Source organism: Neofelis nebulosa, chromosome 8 (assembly GCF_028018385.1).
Source record: "Neofelis nebulosa isolate mNeoNeb1 chromosome 8, mNeoNeb1.pri, whole genome shotgun sequence".
NCBI classification, from domain to species: Eukaryota; Metazoa; Chordata; class Mammalia; order Carnivora; family Felidae; genus Neofelis; species Neofelis nebulosa.
Genome location: NC_080789.1, coordinates 130,449,547 through 130,465,954, shown reverse-complemented (window position 1 = coordinate 130,465,954; position 16,408 = coordinate 130,449,547). Strand labels below are relative to the sequence as shown.

Below are 16,408 nucleotides of genomic sequence, written 5' to 3'. Positions count from 1 at the left end.
CTACTCTGACGCATTGTGCACAGCTTAGAATGCCAAATATTATTTCATGATTGCAGTCTGCTTGAGGAAAATATTTCTAATGCCTTTGGCTCTTGATCCCTTGCCCTACCTCCTGTTTATAGGCATATACTTGTCCCTCTGATCTCATGCTTGGCTTATGGGCATGAACTTCTTGTTTCTCTTTACAACAACTTTCGCTTACCCTTAGGATTACCTCTGCTTCTACCTCTCTGAGTCAACACTTTTGCCTGGCTCAGTCCTCCCCCCATAACACCTGACATTACCGTCTCATGGCAGGTATTTTCACCCTAGCCCTGTTAATAGGAACCGCACGTAAGAAATTAACATATCAGTCTACCACCCTACTGTAAGGACTATAGTTTTATAGCCATTTTCACCCCTTTTACCCTGCAAAGCCCCAATCTAGTAACCCTCAGGGGCAAGGTTTATAGAGAGCCGAGTCAGAAACCATTCAAGTGTGAACACTTTAAGACAGTACAGCAAAAAGAAGTGTGAAGAGCAACTAGGAAGCTGTAAATAATATATTCATCTGACTGTCTTGCTCATGGACTCTGATCTCTGCACTTTGTTACCTATGTTACTTCTCTATCTGTCCCTGACTCTAACCTGTTTCCTCTTGGCTGGATCCATGAATTTGCTGGATCCATGAAGAAGCTCTTGGCTTACCTCTTCTACTTAACATTCCACCTGTCCTCCACCCCGCCTGCCCAGTATGGAATGATTAGGTTCTCCTCCGCCAGCTGCTATACTGATTTTCATTGTTTTGGGGTCTAGTGTTAATTGAGCACCTCACCAGAAATGACCAGAAGCAATGCTCCTGAGCACCCCAAATCCATCCCATGGGCAACAGATACCTTTGAATAGGGTTAATACCCCCTAGAGGGAATTTAGAAGACAGGTGGTTAAGTGATAGGGAGAGGGGATGAGGAAGTGGGAAAGGGCAAAAATGCCAGGGAAGAGCTATGGAGGGAGAGGAAGAATAGTAGGGCTGTTCAAGTAACATTTGGGGGATAAAACATTTGAAAGAATGAAGACAAATGGGGGTGCCTGGGTGGTTCAGTTGCTTAAGTGTCCAACTCTTGATTTCAGTTCAGGTCATGATCTCATCGTTTGTGGGACTGAGCCAGTGTTAGCCTCTGTGCTGACAGCATGGAGCCTGCTTGGGGTTCTCTCTCTCTCTCTCTCTCTCTCTCTCTCTCTCTCTCTTTCTCTCTCTCTCTCTGCCCCTGTCCGCTTGTGTTCTCTCTCAAAATAAATACATAAACTTGAATTCCATGAGAACAAAAGTAAAGTATGTAGAGGTGAGAGCCGAATACAGGAAAAGAAAATAGGTGTGATAGTCAGAGAGGAGGTACATGGCAGGAGTGAGGGCTGCGATGGTGAGATACAGGGCCATTCCAAGGTGAAATGATAAGAGTGGGCAACTAAAACACCTAGCAGAGGACTCCCATTAAAGGGCACTGTCATAGTTCTTCTCTTCAAGAAAGGGATATTCTAAAGTTTATTAGTTTTTTTAGTAATCTCTATACCCAACGTGGGGCTCGAACTCATGACCCCAAGATCAAGAGCCACATGCTCTTGGCACCCCAAGAAAGGGATATTCTAAAAGATGGTTTAAATAAGTACAAAAATAACTACAACAAAGCCGACTATTAGCCACAAGAAAAGTACAAATAAAGGGTATGGGGATCCAGAAAAAAGGATGCCATGACAGTCAACACTTAGTGCTATGCCTTGTATGGAGTACGTACTCAACAGAACCGTTTCAGGAGAAAAGCTGACGTTGGAAAGGGTACACGTGTGCTTTTCAAATTGCATAGCTGATATTTAATTCTTTACTAGTGATTCTCAACATTGGATACACGTAAGAATCCCTTGGGAAACTCTTAGAATGACCGATGTCTGGACCCCACATTCAGAAATTCTGATGTAATGGGTCTGGGGTCAAGCCTGGGCATTAGTGTTTTTCTGAAGCTTCCAGATGATTCTAATGAGCAGCCAGGATTGAGAAACCTCTAGTATTTGTGTATGTCTTTTTCTTTTGAAAGGTTGAGAGGCATAGTATCCAAGGGGAGAAACACAAATTTGGGAAATAGGAAGTACAGATTCTAGATTTAGCATGAGTGCCATTTATACATCTTGGACAATGTCATCAATACAGTAACAACTCGTATATAAACTCAGGGTAATATATCGTTTCTGTCCCTTGTTTCTCTCAGGAATTTGGAAAATTAAACATGGGGACTTTTTAGTAGGAAGTTACTAAGTAAATACATTTAATCACTACATTTTATCCAGGGAGATGGGCTAAATGGGTGAGAGGCATTAAGGAGGCGAGCATTGGGTGTTATATATAAGTAATGAATCACTAAATGATTTCTATTCCTGAAATCAGTGTTATACTATATGTTAACTAACTTGGATTTAAATTTGAATAAGTAAATAGAAATTAAAAATGAGATATAATTGACAAATAACATCAGTTTCAGGAGTATATGTTGCTTTGGATAACAAAAACCTATTATGATTAAGAGTCTATTCATCATAGTAAATTTATGCATTTTGACATCCATCATCTCATTTCTTTCTCTCCAAATCTTTGCCAGTGAAGTATTATTTTTATTTTGCAACTGACTGACCTACAGGCACACCTCCTTATGTGACAAAGCCATTTTCGGTTTTTCTTTCTTCAGTCTTAAGTATCTTTCTAAGTCATTGTTGACACTGTATATTTTGTGATGAGTCAGTAGTATTGGTTTTAATGTAAAGAGTAAAAACCTCTGGCCCTGTGTTCGATCAGTTGCCTGACTGGCAGGAGGACGAAACAGAGATAAATATATTGAGGAAGATCAGTAAGAATCAGGAGGAATTGGCATTTGCTACTGGCCATCGCTAAACGAATTAATAAGACATAACGAACAGTAGCGAACAAGACACTCTTCAGATTTTAGCATCATAACTGCTAAACAAATGTTGAAAGAATGAATAAGTGAATAGGTGCATTTTCAGATAGTTATGGAGGGGCACCTGGGTGCCTCAATCAGTTAAGTATCTGACTCTTGATTTCAGCTCGGGTCATGATTTCACAGTTTGTGAGTTTGAGCCCCACATCGGGCGCTGCGTTGGCAGTGAGGAGCCTGTTTGGGATTCTCTCTCTCCTTCTCTTTCTGCCCCTACCTTACTCTCTCTCTCTTTCAAAAAAAATAAAATATTTACGAAAATGACCATAATGGTAACGTAAAAGCATTGAGTACCTACATATGCCTGGCCCTGTTTTTAGCCTTTAACTCTTTTGAACCAACACACTAATTCTTTCAGGTAGGTATTACTATTATTCCCCATTTTCCAGATGAAGAAATTGAAGTCCAGAAGGATTCAGTAATTAAAGTACTGAGCCTCTGTTCCCTAGTCCACTAGCAGCACAGTAACAAGGTCCCTAGTTACCGAATTTCACAGTGCACTTAGCTGACCCCGCTCTTCCTTGAGTAAGCCAGGCCCAAGTCCATTATATCTGTCTTTTCTGTCTGTGATGCCACCTGCTGGAGAGGCGACCTGCTCTTGTTACCTTGCCCGACCACTATCTCTTCCAGCCACTCCTAGTAGTGACTTCCTGTTCCGAAGTCTGTTGGCACCGTTTGCCAGGGTATCCCCCTTGGCCTTAACCGGGGACAGAAATAGGCGGCGACAGGGCTGATGATTCCATACGTGACATGGAGACTCCGGCCCAGGACGTGGCTTCCAGTCTTGATTCTGCCGTGGCTCCCATCTCTGCTATCTTACCCCTGTCAGCCGCAGCAGAACCCTGTGCGTCCGCTGCCCAGCCATTCTGCAGTTTATGGACTCTGTGGAAGCCGTCAACTCTCAGGTTCACCGTTACAAGAAATCTACCACTAAGAAAAAGAAACACACCCAATTTTAATGGCATGGTGTCAGGAACTGAAAGGTGATGCGTCCCTGTTTCAGAGAAGTTAAAATGTGTATATATATTAAAAAAAAGAGCATCTTAAAATTGATGAAATACAGCATATAAATGTGTCTTGATAGATTTTTCTAACACTTGGGGGCTGTTTGTAGCCAGCTTTTCTCATGACCACTGCCATTGCCAACTCGCAAGGTTTGCCCCTCCTTTTGGGTGCTGTGGACTGTAGCAGCTATTGTCACAAATAGGGCCTTCCTCCAAATACTCGTGAAGTGTGTATACTTTTGGGTGTGGTGATTCAGACAAGAGAAAAGAATGATAGTGCTTGTTAAGTGCGGTCAGAGTGTGGAATATATCAGATGATAGGGAGTTCAGGGAGGTTCTAGAAGTGTCTCTCTACCTTTTCATGATACGTAATATTTGCATCCTCCCCCCCCCCCGCCCCCGCCTCCAGAAATTTCTCCCTGCCCCTTTGTATTCAATTGTCAGCCCAAACCCCAGCTCCTGGCAATCACTGATCTGCTTTCTATCACTATTGTTTTAACTGTTGAAGAATTCATGTGCATGGGCACCTGGGTGGCTCCGTCGGTTAAGCGTCCAACTTCGGCTCAGGTCATGATCTCACAGTTGGTGAGTTTGAGCCCCGCATCCAGCTCTGTGTTGACAGCTCAGAGCCTGGAGTCAGAGCCTGGAGCCTGCTTCCGATTCTGTGTCTCCCTCTCTCTCTGCCCCTCCCACACTCATGCTCTGTCTCTCTCCCTCTCAAAAATAAGTAAACATTAAAAAAAAAATTTAAAAATTCATGTGGATGGAATCATGCAGTATTATTGTATTTTGTGTCCAGGATATTTCACCTAGCACAATGTTTTATAACTTTTGCATGTTGTTGCTTGTCTTAGCTATTTGTTCCTTTTTTATTGCAGAATAGTACTCCTTTGAATGGATTGTACCACAATTTATTTATCCGTTTATTAGTTGGCATACGTTTGGGTTCTTTCTCCAACCGAATGGGGAACCATTCAGTCTTTCGCCATTTAATATGATATTAGCTGTAGTTTTTTGGTAAATGCTCTTTTTCCAAGTTTGCTGTCTTTTGGCTTTGGGTGTTGGATTTTGTCAAATGCTTTTTTTCTCTTTGTCAATTAAGTCACATGCTTTTTCTTCTTTAGCTGATTGGTAGGGTGGATTACATTGATTGATTCCTGGATGTCGAAACATAGCCTTACATAGCACTTCATTAAGGTATGTGATTCTTTTTACACATTGTTGAGTTCCATTTACCAACATTTTGTTAAGGAATTTTGTGTCTGAAGTTTATGAGAGATACTGGTTTATTATTTTCTTTTTCTGTACTGTCTTTGGTTTTGGTATCAGGGGAATGCTGGCCTCATAAAATGAGGTGGGAAGCGTTCCTTCCTTTTCCATTTCTGGCAGAAACTGTCCCAAATTTGTGATAATGCTTCTTTAAATATTTGGTAACTTCTCCAGTGAATCTATCAAGGCCTGCAGATTTCTGCATTTTTATGTCTTGTGTTTTCATTTTCATTCAGTTTGAAATACTTTAAAAATTTTTTTTGTATGTTTTCATTTTATTTTTGAGAGAGAGACAGAGAGTGAGTGGGGAGGGGCAGAGAGAGAGGGAGACATAGAATCTGAAGTGGGCTCCAGGCTCTGAGCTGTCGGTGCGGAGCCTGATGTGGGGCTCGAGCTCACAGACTGTGAGATCGTGACCTGAGGCGAAATCGGATGCTTAACCAACTGAGCCTCCCCAGCACCCCTGAAATACTTTCTAATTTCACTTGTGATTTCTTCTCTGACTCTGTGAGTTATTTATAAGTGTATTTAATTTCCGTTATTTGGGGATTTTGCTAGTTATTTTTCTGTTACTGATTCCCACTTTAGTTTGTTATCAGAAAATATACATTGTATGGTTTTAATTGTTTTGAATTTATTGAGACATGTTTAATGTCCCAGAATATGATCTGTCTTAGTGCATATTCCAATTGGACTTTAAAAGAGCACGTGTATAGGGGTATCTATCTGGCTCTCTTGGTAGAGCGTGTGACTCTTGATCTCAGGGCCATGAGTTCAAGCCCCATGTTGGGTGTAGAGCTCACGTGAAAAATTAAGTAAAAGAGCATGTATGCATTCTGAAGTTCAGGCTACAGCATTCTCTAAATTTTGATTGGCTCATGTTAGTTGGGTAATGTTCAAGCCTCTTGTATTCGTACTGATTTTCTGTCCACTTATTCTATCAATTACTGATAGTAATATAGGGAAATCTCTACCTATAATTGTTGACTTGTTTACTTTTCAATTCTAACAGTTTTTGCTTATGTATTTTGATGCTATGTTATTAGATACATGTACATTTAGGATTGTATGTCGTCTCAATACTTCAACATCTTTATCAGTATAAAATATCCCTCTTTCTCCTTAATAATATTCCCTATTCCAAAGTTTACTTTGTCTGATGTTAATATAGCCATTCCCAGTTTCTTTTTATTAGTGGTGGCATGCATGTATCCTTTCACCTTTAACTTATTTGTGTTTTTATACTTAAACTAGGATTCTTGTGGACATCATATAATTGGGCCTTCGGGGTTTTTTTAAGTCCACCTGATAATCTCTACTTTTCAAGTATGCTGTTTAGGCAATTTATATTTAATGCAATTATTGATGTAAATAGTTAGTTGCCTTTCTTTTACTTATTTATTTTCTTTTCAGATTTTCATTTATATTCTAGGTAGATAACATACAATGCAACATTGGTTTCTGGAGTAGAATTCAGTGATTCATCACTTACATACAGTACCCAGTGCTCATGATAACAAGTGTCCTCCTAATACCCATCACCCACCTACACCATTCCCCACCTCCCTCCCTCCAGCAACCCTCCGTTTGTTCTCTACCTTTAAGAGTCTCTTGTGGCTTGTTTCCCTCTTTCTTTTTTCTTTTTCTTTCCCCCCCTCCCATATGTTCATCTGTTTTGTTTCTTAAATTCCGCATATGAGTGAAATCGTATGGTATTTGTCTTTCTCTGACTGACTTGTTTTGTTTAGCATAATACACTCTAGCTCCATCCATGTCATTGCAAATGGCAAGCATTCATTCTTTTTGGTGGCTGAGTAATATATATATATATATATATATATATATATATATATATATATACCACATCTTCTTTATCCATTCATCAGTCAATGGACATTTGGGCTCTTTCCACAGTTTGGCCATTGTTGATAATGCTACTGTAAACATTGGGGTGCATGTACCTCTTTGAATCAGCATTTTTGTATCCATTGGATAAGTACCTAGTAGTGCAATTGCTGGATCGTAGGGTAGCTCTATTTTAACTTTCTGACAAACTTCCATACTGTTCTCCAGAGTGGCTGCACCAGTTTGCATTCCCACCAACAGAGCAAGAAGGTTCCCCTTTTTCTGCATCCTCGCCAACACTTGCTATTTATTGTGTTGTTCATTTTAGCCATTCTGACAGGTGGGAGGTGGTATCTCAACATGGTTTTGATTTATATTTTCCTGATGATGAGTTGAGCATCTTTTCATGTGTCTGTTAGCCTTCGGGATGTCTTCTTTGGAAAAATGTCTATTCATGTCTTCTGCCCATTTCTTAACTGGATAATTTATTTTTGGGGTGTTGAGTTTGATGAGTTCTTTATAGATTTTGGATACTAATCCTTTATCAGATATGTCATTTGCAAATATCTTCTCCCATTCCATCAGTTGCCTTTTAGGTTTGTTGATTGTTTCCTTCACTGTGCAGAAACTTTTTTTATCTTGATGAGGTCCCCGTAGTTCATTTTTGCTTTTGTTTCTCTGTTGCCTTTTTTTTTTTTTTTAGAGATGTTAAAAAATTAGGAAACATCTTTTATATTTTATCCACATGTTCAGCATTTCTGTACTATTCCTAGTTCTTTTGCTTTATTTTTCTTCCATTTGAAGAACTTCAGCATTTCTTGTAGTGCAGGCTTGCTGATAAATCTTTTCAACATTTTTTTTTTGTCGAAAAATAATCTTTAGTTCATTTCCATTTTTAATGGATACTGTTGCTGAGTGTAGAATTCTAGGCTGGCAGTTTTTTCCTTCAGTACTTTAAAAATGTTGTTCCTTTGTCTTCTAGCTTGTGTGATTTCTAACAGGAACTCTGCAGTCATTCTTTTCTTTGCTCTTTATGTAATGACTTCTGGGAGGGCAGCTTTAAAATATTCCTTTATCGCTGTGTCTCACTTGATTATGTTGGGCTTTGGTGTGGTTTTCTCCTGGGTTCATGAGCTTCTTGGATCTGTGTGATTTCTAGTCTTCATCAAATTTAGAAACATTCTGCCCATTGTTTCTTGAAATATCCACCCCCCCCCCAACTGTGACTTCCTGAGGCCCCAATTACAGATACGCTAGACTGCTTGATATTGTTCTACTGGTCACTCATGCTGTGTATACTTTTTTGTTAATTTAAGATATTGTGTTTTTCATCTCTAGAAGTTCCATTTGGGTCTTGTTTTCTTCCATTTCTCTTTTTATTATGTTTATGTTTTCCTCTGGATTCTTGAGTATCTAGAAGATATTTATAATTGCTGGTTTAGAAGCTCTCCCATTTCATCATCTCTGTCATTTCTAGGTGATTTTATATTGATTGGTTTTTCTCCTGGATATGGATTATGTTTTCTGCATGTCTGGCAATTGTGTTTGGATCTCAGGACGCTGGATTTTTATGCTGTTGGGTGTGGGATTTTGTTGTATTCCTTCAAAAATACAAGCCTGTGATCTGACAGGCAGTTAAGTTACTTAGAATTAGTGCGATCCTTTTGAGGCTTGCTTTTCTGCTGTGTTAGGGTGAATCAAAGCAGTCTTCAGTCTAGGATAATTTAGGCACACAACTTGGGTGATTCCTTTCTGAAGATTTTATTCTGTGTCTGGAAAATGTCCATTCCTGTGTAGACTCTGGGCATTGCATGGCCCACTGCTTTATGGTGGTTCTTACTCAGTCTTGGGAGTTTCATCCAAACATATGCAGAGCAGGGGCACCTGGGTGGCTCGGTTGGTTAAGCGTCTGACTGCGGATTAGGTCATGATCTCCTACTCTGTGAGTTCGAGCCCCACATTGGGATTTGGGCTGACGGCTCAGAGCCTGGAGCCTGCTTTGGATTCTGTGTCTCCCTTTCTCTCGGCTCCCCCACTCACACACTCTCTCTCTCTAAAAGTAAACATTAAAAAAAATCTTTTTTTAAGTCCAAACATACGCAGATCAGGATTTGATCTGCCAATGATTTGAAGGGTCCCCTCTGCAGATCTCTCGAGCTCTCCCCCTGGACACCTCTCTCGTCTCTGGTGCTCTGCCCCACAAATGTAGCTTCCTCAATCTGCCAGCACTTTTTCCTGATCTCAGTGAGACAACTTGGCCCTGTTTAGGTTTCCTGTACCTGTGCTGTATCCTGGAAACTGTCTCCAGGTAATAATCCAGGGCTGGGCTCACCTCATTTGTTTTCCTTCTCTTAGGAATCAGAGCCTGATTGTAGTCTGTTGTCCAATGTCTGAAAAACAGTTTAGTTTACAACTGCTTTTCTAGTTGTTTATGGTGGGACAGCAGTCCCTAGAGCAGTAAGTTCTTCAGACCCAAAGCAACGATCTCCTACACTTTTTCACCATTTTCGTGACCATTATTGGAAATGTCTATTTCCACGTGATCTTTAAGATAATTATCTCCCATTATGAAACCCTGCTCTGTGAAAATTATAAGCGAAACATGGAATTTATATATTACCTTTCAAAAGTTGACATTGGCGCTGAATTTACAAAGGCAATAGCGAGTTTGCTGGTGTGTTGGTAGGAATCGAACGAGGTCATTAAATTGCACAGGGAGTCATATTCTACATCCCCATGTGGTCACACGCACAGAAGTCAGTTTCACTTAAAAATGTTCTTAAAAAGGGGCACCTGGGTGGCTCAGTTGGTTAAGTGTCTGACTTGATTTCAGCTCAGGTCATGATCTCGCCGTTTGTGGGTTTGAGGCCCGCATCGGGCTCTGTGCTAACAGCTCAGAGCCTGGAGTCTGCTTCAGATTCTGTGTCTCCCTCTCTCTCTCTGCCCCTCCCCCACTCTCACTCTGTCTCTCTCTCTCAAAAATAAATAAAGATTGAAAAAATTAAAAAAAAAAGAATAACCAATGGTCAAATACAGTTATTCAGATTTGGGTATTCAGATTTGGATATTTGGCAGATGTTTTCTTGCAAATCAACAAAGTGAGCCTGTCGCCTAGAGAAAACAAAGGGCAATATTTGTTGCTAGTGATAAAATATGAGCTTTCAGTAAAAATTAGCATTTTGCAATTAGTAAATTGTGTCTGCCACCATGAGCTTAATAGCTTCCCAATAATTAAAAGGCTTTTCTGATGAGATGGAGGGGTGATATTAATGGATGTGGTTTTAAAAATATTGTGTAGTAAAGAGTGTCAACATTTGGAAGATTCACATGAATCAGTGAACTAATATTTTCCAAATGACCAATGCATGATGTTACACAATTATGCGCAACTAAAAGATACATTCAAACTTCAAGATGGGCCAATGGATTTTAATGTAAAGGAGTATGAAAAGTTTATCAATATGGTTTTTGATGAATTCCACACTGCAACTAACTTTTGGAAAACTACCACCTGTCGGGGTGTCTGGGTGGCTCAGTCGGTTGAGCATCTGATTTTGGCTCAGGTTATGACTCGGGGTTCGTGAGCGCACTCTGTACCCACAGCTCAGAGCCTGGAGCCTGCTTCACATTCTGTGTTTCCCTCTCCTTCTCTCCTCCCCTCCCCTGCTTGTGCTCTCTCTCTCTCTCTCTCTGTCTCTGTCACAAAAATGGATAAACATTAAAAAAAAAAAAAAGAAAACTACCACTTGTCGTGTTTGGGTATACCATCAAAGAAGAATGTCCACAATTATCTGATAAAGACACTCTTCTTGGGGTACCTGGCTGACTCAGTCAGTAGAGCATGTGTCTCTTGATCCGGAGGTCGTGAGTTCAAACCCCACGTTGGGTGTAGAGCTTACTTAAAAAAAAATAATAAAGATATTCACGTTTCCACCTACATATCTGTGTGAGAACAGACTTTCTTCATGTAGTTCGAATAAAATAAGATATTATAACAGATTGAATGCAGAAGCAGATATGAGAATCTGGATTTCTTTTTTTACTTAGGCCTGACATCAAAGAGGCTGACACTAAAAAAAAAAAAAAAAAAAAGGAGGGGCGCCAGGTGGCTCAGTTGATTGACAGTCTGACTCTTGGTTTTGGCTCAGGTTGTGATGTCACGGTCGTGGGATCATGCCCTGCTTTGGGCTCCTCCCTGGCGGGCTCCATGCCGGTGTGAAGCCTGCTTGGGATTCTCTCTCTCTCTCTCTCTCTCTCTCTCTGTCTCTCTCTTTCTCTCTCTCTCTCTCCCGCTGCCTCTACCCTGCTCTCTCTGTCTCTAAAAAAAAAAAGGGGATGTAAAATAATGTAAAAGATACCATTCTTCACTTTAAATTTTTTGAAAATAGTTTTCACAAAATGATTTATATGAATATGTCACCTTTTTCAATGAGTTTTTTTTCATGTTTTAATCTCTAGTATGGTATTGATAGTTCTAACTTATGTAAACAAAGCCTTTCTGAGGTCCTCAAGAATTTTTAAGAATAGAGAGGGGCTCTGAGCCAGAAAGTTTGAATTTCTGTTCTTTAAAGATCATATGCAACGGACACATCAGGATTTGGTGCTTTTTAAATTAAAAAAAATTTTTTTAATGTTTTTATTATTTTTTAAATATAATTTATTGTCAAATCGGCTAACATACAGTGTATACAGTGTGCTCTTGGTTTTGGGGGTAGATTCCTGTGGTTCATCCCTTACATACAACACCCAGTGCTCATCCCAACAAGTGCCCTCCTCAAAATGTTTTTATTTTTGAGAGAGAGAGAGAGAGAGAGACAGAGCATGAGTGGGGGAGGGGCAGAGAGAAAGGGAGACACAGAATCTGAAATGGGCTCCGGGCCCCGAGCTGTCAGCACACAACCCGATGCGGGGCTCGAACCCACGAATGTGAGATCATGACCTGAGCCAAAGTCGGACGCTTAACCGACTGAGCCGCCCCAGCGCCCTGGTTCTAGTGCTTTTTGAATGGGGAATCTATAATCCCCTTTTCTTTCTCTCCACTACAATTGCTTATTTCTGTTTTCTACTTTGGGCAGAACAAATTTGGTAGCTCAAGTTTTTGTTGAGAAATCGTATCTTTTCGGTTTTTGGATTTATTACCATTGTGTCGCAGGTGGAATTTCTCATATTTCCTTCAGTGCTTTTTGTACCCTAGGTTAATTCTCCTTTCTTATTCCTGGTCTTCAATGTTTTTTCTCCTCAGCCCTCTCTCTATTTCATTTGTTGCCCGCACCCCACTAAGGAAACAGTACAAAGAGAATAGCCGGGAGAGCACAGCGGACAAGAAGCAACCGGGAAGAAGGGAAGGGGGCTGACGGGGTGTATGGACTGTGCCCTCTGGTGTGATCTCGGCACGAATTCGAGACAGAGACATCCGTGGGCATTGCCAGCGGGTCTCCCAGCCTGGGCTTCACAGCGCCGTGGGTATTCGTAGCCCAGTCAGGATCTCAGCCCTTCCTCCTAAACTTTAGCATCCTGAAATTCAGGTTTGCTTGTGTTGCCAGGTTTGGGTCAGGCTCTGCGGTGACTGGCTAACCATATTTATGAAAATGACTCCTGTAAAAACTGGAATGCTGGGTTAATAGTCTCCTAACAAATGAACCAAAATACCTGTGCCTACGGATCAACGCATTTCTTTCTTCCGCATACAAGTGTTCGTGGTTTCCTAGAGACTGTTCTTGGAGATGCAGCTGGGAGGGAACGAGCAGCGTTTGGCAGATCTCCTGTGACCCCATTGAGAGCTCTGCAGTGAGAAGGACCCTTTGAGATACTCTAAATCGAGGCAACCGAGCTGGGCCTTGGAATCTCCGTGTCCGTGTCCGTGGGTTGCTCGGTCTTTGGGTATGGACGCCCTGCTGGGAGGGCCTGGAGCCTTGGCTGAGCCCCATAGCCCCGGGCTGTGCACGGGGGGTGGGGGGGGGGGTGGGGGGGGGGCTGTAGCTGTGCGCCCCCTATTTCCAGCAGATGGGCGACAGGTGCCTTGGCCCTGAAGAGAGTTTCTGGGTAGAGCACCACAGCACTCACTACAAACACATTGCTTGTAAGATACATCCTGAATTCAGAAACGTGAAATGTGAAGAAAGTGCACCTTTGCAGGGTAGAAATACGGTATAAGGATTCAGTAGTGTTTGTTTGTTTTGGTATGGAGGAGCAAGCTGGACTTGTGGAAGAATTCTAGTAGAGAATTGGAACTCCAGAGGGTCTCAGGGACTGTTTTCCACTATCTGTCATTCACGGGTCTTTTTGCAAATCTATTTTACTCTTCCTTCTTGATATCACAGCTTTCTTTGCTAAACAGTTTAGCCACGCCCCTGTAGGACGTGGATGATGGCCCGTACTGTGCTGGTGAATGCTTCAAAATTGTCTCTCTGGAGGAAAAGAAGTGAGCACATGTATTCATGTAATTTTTACTGATCTAGGGGATGTGGAGGACACAATTTTAGGTAATGATGAGCTATACAGCACTCTTATTGTAAAGCCCATATAGCCTGTTGAATCTCACCGAATGCTTTCATTGATTTCTGTAGAACTCTTGTCTCCCCAGCCAGTCTGTGGGTATAAAGGATGAGCGAGTCTAGCTCTGACATGAATGCTGGTTGATATTTTATTTATTTATTTTTAAATATTTTAATGCTTTTTTGTTGTTGTTTGTTTGTTTTTTGTTTCTGAGTGACAGAGGACAGAGCATGAGCAGGGGAGGGGCAGAGAGAGAGGGAGACCCAGAACCCGAAGCAGGCCCCAGGCTCTGAGCTGTCAGCACAGAGCCCGATGTAGGGCTCGAACCCACAAACCGTGAGATCATGACCTGGGCCAAAGCTGGATGCCCAACCAATTGAGCCACCCAGGCACCCCTAAATGAGGTAGCTTTTTAAAAAGTTACATTCTATCCGTTAGGACAGCAACAAAAAACCCCAGGTCATTCTGATTACTTTGGTATTTCTTCCACCCTTCAGAAATGACAATCTTTTTTTTGGAAGAGTTATTCCACCAGAGCAATAGTCTCATCCATCTTATGTTGGTTTTGACTATCTCTTCCCATAGACAATGACCAGTGTTTCCTTTCTTCCTTTTCTAAGTTTTATTTTATTTATTTTTTTAGTAATACTTACACACAACGTAGGGCTTGAATTCACGACCTCGAGATCGCAGTGCAGAGCTCACAGAAGACACTTATGAAGATTTATGAAGATTTACACAATTATGAAGATTTACACAAATGTTTTTTTGTCCAGTCCTTTGCTTTCTTTTAATGGCATTATTTACCATTTATCATACGTAATTTCTAAAGTAGATACGCTAGAAAAACGTGTAAAGAATGTCAATAATTAAAATATGACTACTCTCTGGATATTTTCTCCACATTATGGAATTTGTGTCAAATTATGGCATGAAGAAGAAAAGAAGAATCACCAGAGGTTACTCTTGACTGATAACAACCTGACATTTTGATATGTTTCCTTCCAGTCATTTTTTTTCTAGGTTTATATGCTTTTCTATCCAAAAAGAGACCATATGCTATATTTCTAGTTTTATTAGTTTACTTTTTTTTTTACAAAGCATTATATCACAAGCATTCTCATATAAATGAATGTTTTGTGAAACCTGGTTTTTAATGTTCCATATTATTGCATTGTGTATGTGAACTACAACTTATTTAACCATTCCCCTGTTTAAGATATTTGGGTTGCTTCTAATATTTCACTTTTTAAATAACTGCCGTTATGGAACGGGATGCATATTCTGAAAATGGACATGTTCTCCCTTAGAGTCTTTTTTCCCTTCTCTATTGAAAATCTTATTTGTCAGGTTTAAAATTTTTTTTTCATGTTTATTTATTTATTGTTGAGAGAAAGAGAGACAGAGCATTAGCAGGGGAGGGGCAGAGAGAGAGGGAGACACAGAATCTGAAGCAGGCTGTAGGCTCTGAGCTGTCAGCACAGAGCCCCCCGTGGGGCTCAAACCCACAAGCTGTGCGATCATGACCTAAGCCAAAGTCAGACACTTAACTGACTGAGCCAACAGGGCGCCCCAAAAAGCTTACTTGTCAGTTTGCTTGTTCAAGTACACATCTCTCACTGTCCCATCTCAAGCTTTTATCAGGATGTAGTGCACATGTTTACAGAAACATCAAAATCAGTGAAAGTCTGAAATGTAGAAGCCTGTTTATGGTAGCTAGTTTTTTCTCTGGTTTAACACTTAACTGTCTCCTATTGGCCAGCTAACCCTTTGCTGTCAACTTCCGTTACTGTTACGGTCATCTCTGTCCTTCATTCAGATTTTTGTATAATAATCCCTAAAACAGGAAAGTGCTAACAAATTATTTGCTTAGTGAATTAAAAGTGACTCAGGAAATAGATATCCATATAAGAGTGTTGTCATGTTTATTAGTTCAAGGACCCTTTTTCTGTAAAATATTTTAAGCTTTTAAAAGCCCTAAAAATTAGCAAAGCCTCTTAGGTCAGAGAGTCAGTTAACTTCCTATTGTCGATCTATTTCTGGTAAAACCAACATAAACATGTATACAAAACTTTGTAAACTGATTGAACAATTCTTTACCATCTTTTTTTTGATAAATCATCTTACCTAGTATTGATTGATGGAACTGAATGATATTTCTTTCCTTTTTGAGTAGGAAAAACTAACGTCAAATATTTTCAGTTATGACTTAACTAGAATTTCAAAAACAACTTCAATGGCGTAGAACCAAAGATAAATGCTTTGTAAACAATTCTTAGGGTCTTTTTAAATTAAAACCTTATGGGTGCCTGGGTGGCGAAGTCGGTTAAGCATCCAACTTTGGTTCAGGTCATGATCTCACAGTTTGTGGGTTTGAACCCCACGTCGGGCTCTGTGCTGACAGCTCAGAGCCTGGAGCCTGCTTCGGATTCTGGGTCTTCCTCTCTCTCTGCTCCTCCTCCGCTCATGCTCTGTCTCTCTTTCTTAAAAATAAAAATAAAACATCAAAAAATTATAAACATAAAATTAAAATCTTAGATATAATTTTTCTCCACAATTTAATTTTTCTTGTTGGGTTGGACTTAAAAAACACGCAACTATTTCTTATTACATCTCCAATCATATCACTGAAAATCTTGATTGCTGAACACATGACCATAAAAATGATCTGAGTTAGCTTAGGGTAAATGTTCAATTATGACCAAGGTACGTAAGCAATCTAGAACTGAGGAAGAAGAGACATTTACTTCCAAAACGACTTAAATGGATGTAGTTGCTTAACTTTACAGGAAATTTAACGGGCTGGCAATGAAC

The 16,408-nt window shown here is 40.5% G+C and overlaps 1 long non-coding RNA gene across 2 annotated transcripts in view; it reads left to right on the top strand.

The window, feature by feature from the left end:
• LOC131483770 (uncharacterized) overlaps window positions 1-14,252 on the top strand; it is a 50,906-nt gene extending 36,654 nt beyond the window's left edge. The window contains exons 5-8 of one of the 2 annotated variants that reach the window (XR_009247900.1): window positions 5,110-5,182; window positions 12,342-12,979; window positions 13,420-13,581; window positions 14,238-14,252. This is a non-coding gene — a long non-coding RNA (uncharacterized LOC131483770). Of the gene's footprint in view, window positions 1-5,109; window positions 5,183-12,341; window positions 12,980-13,419; window positions 13,775-14,237 lie in introns of those variants that run through there. The other variant, XR_009247899.1, reaches the window with a different exon arrangement.
• The last annotated feature ends 2,156 nt before the right edge of the window (window positions 14,253-16,408 follow it).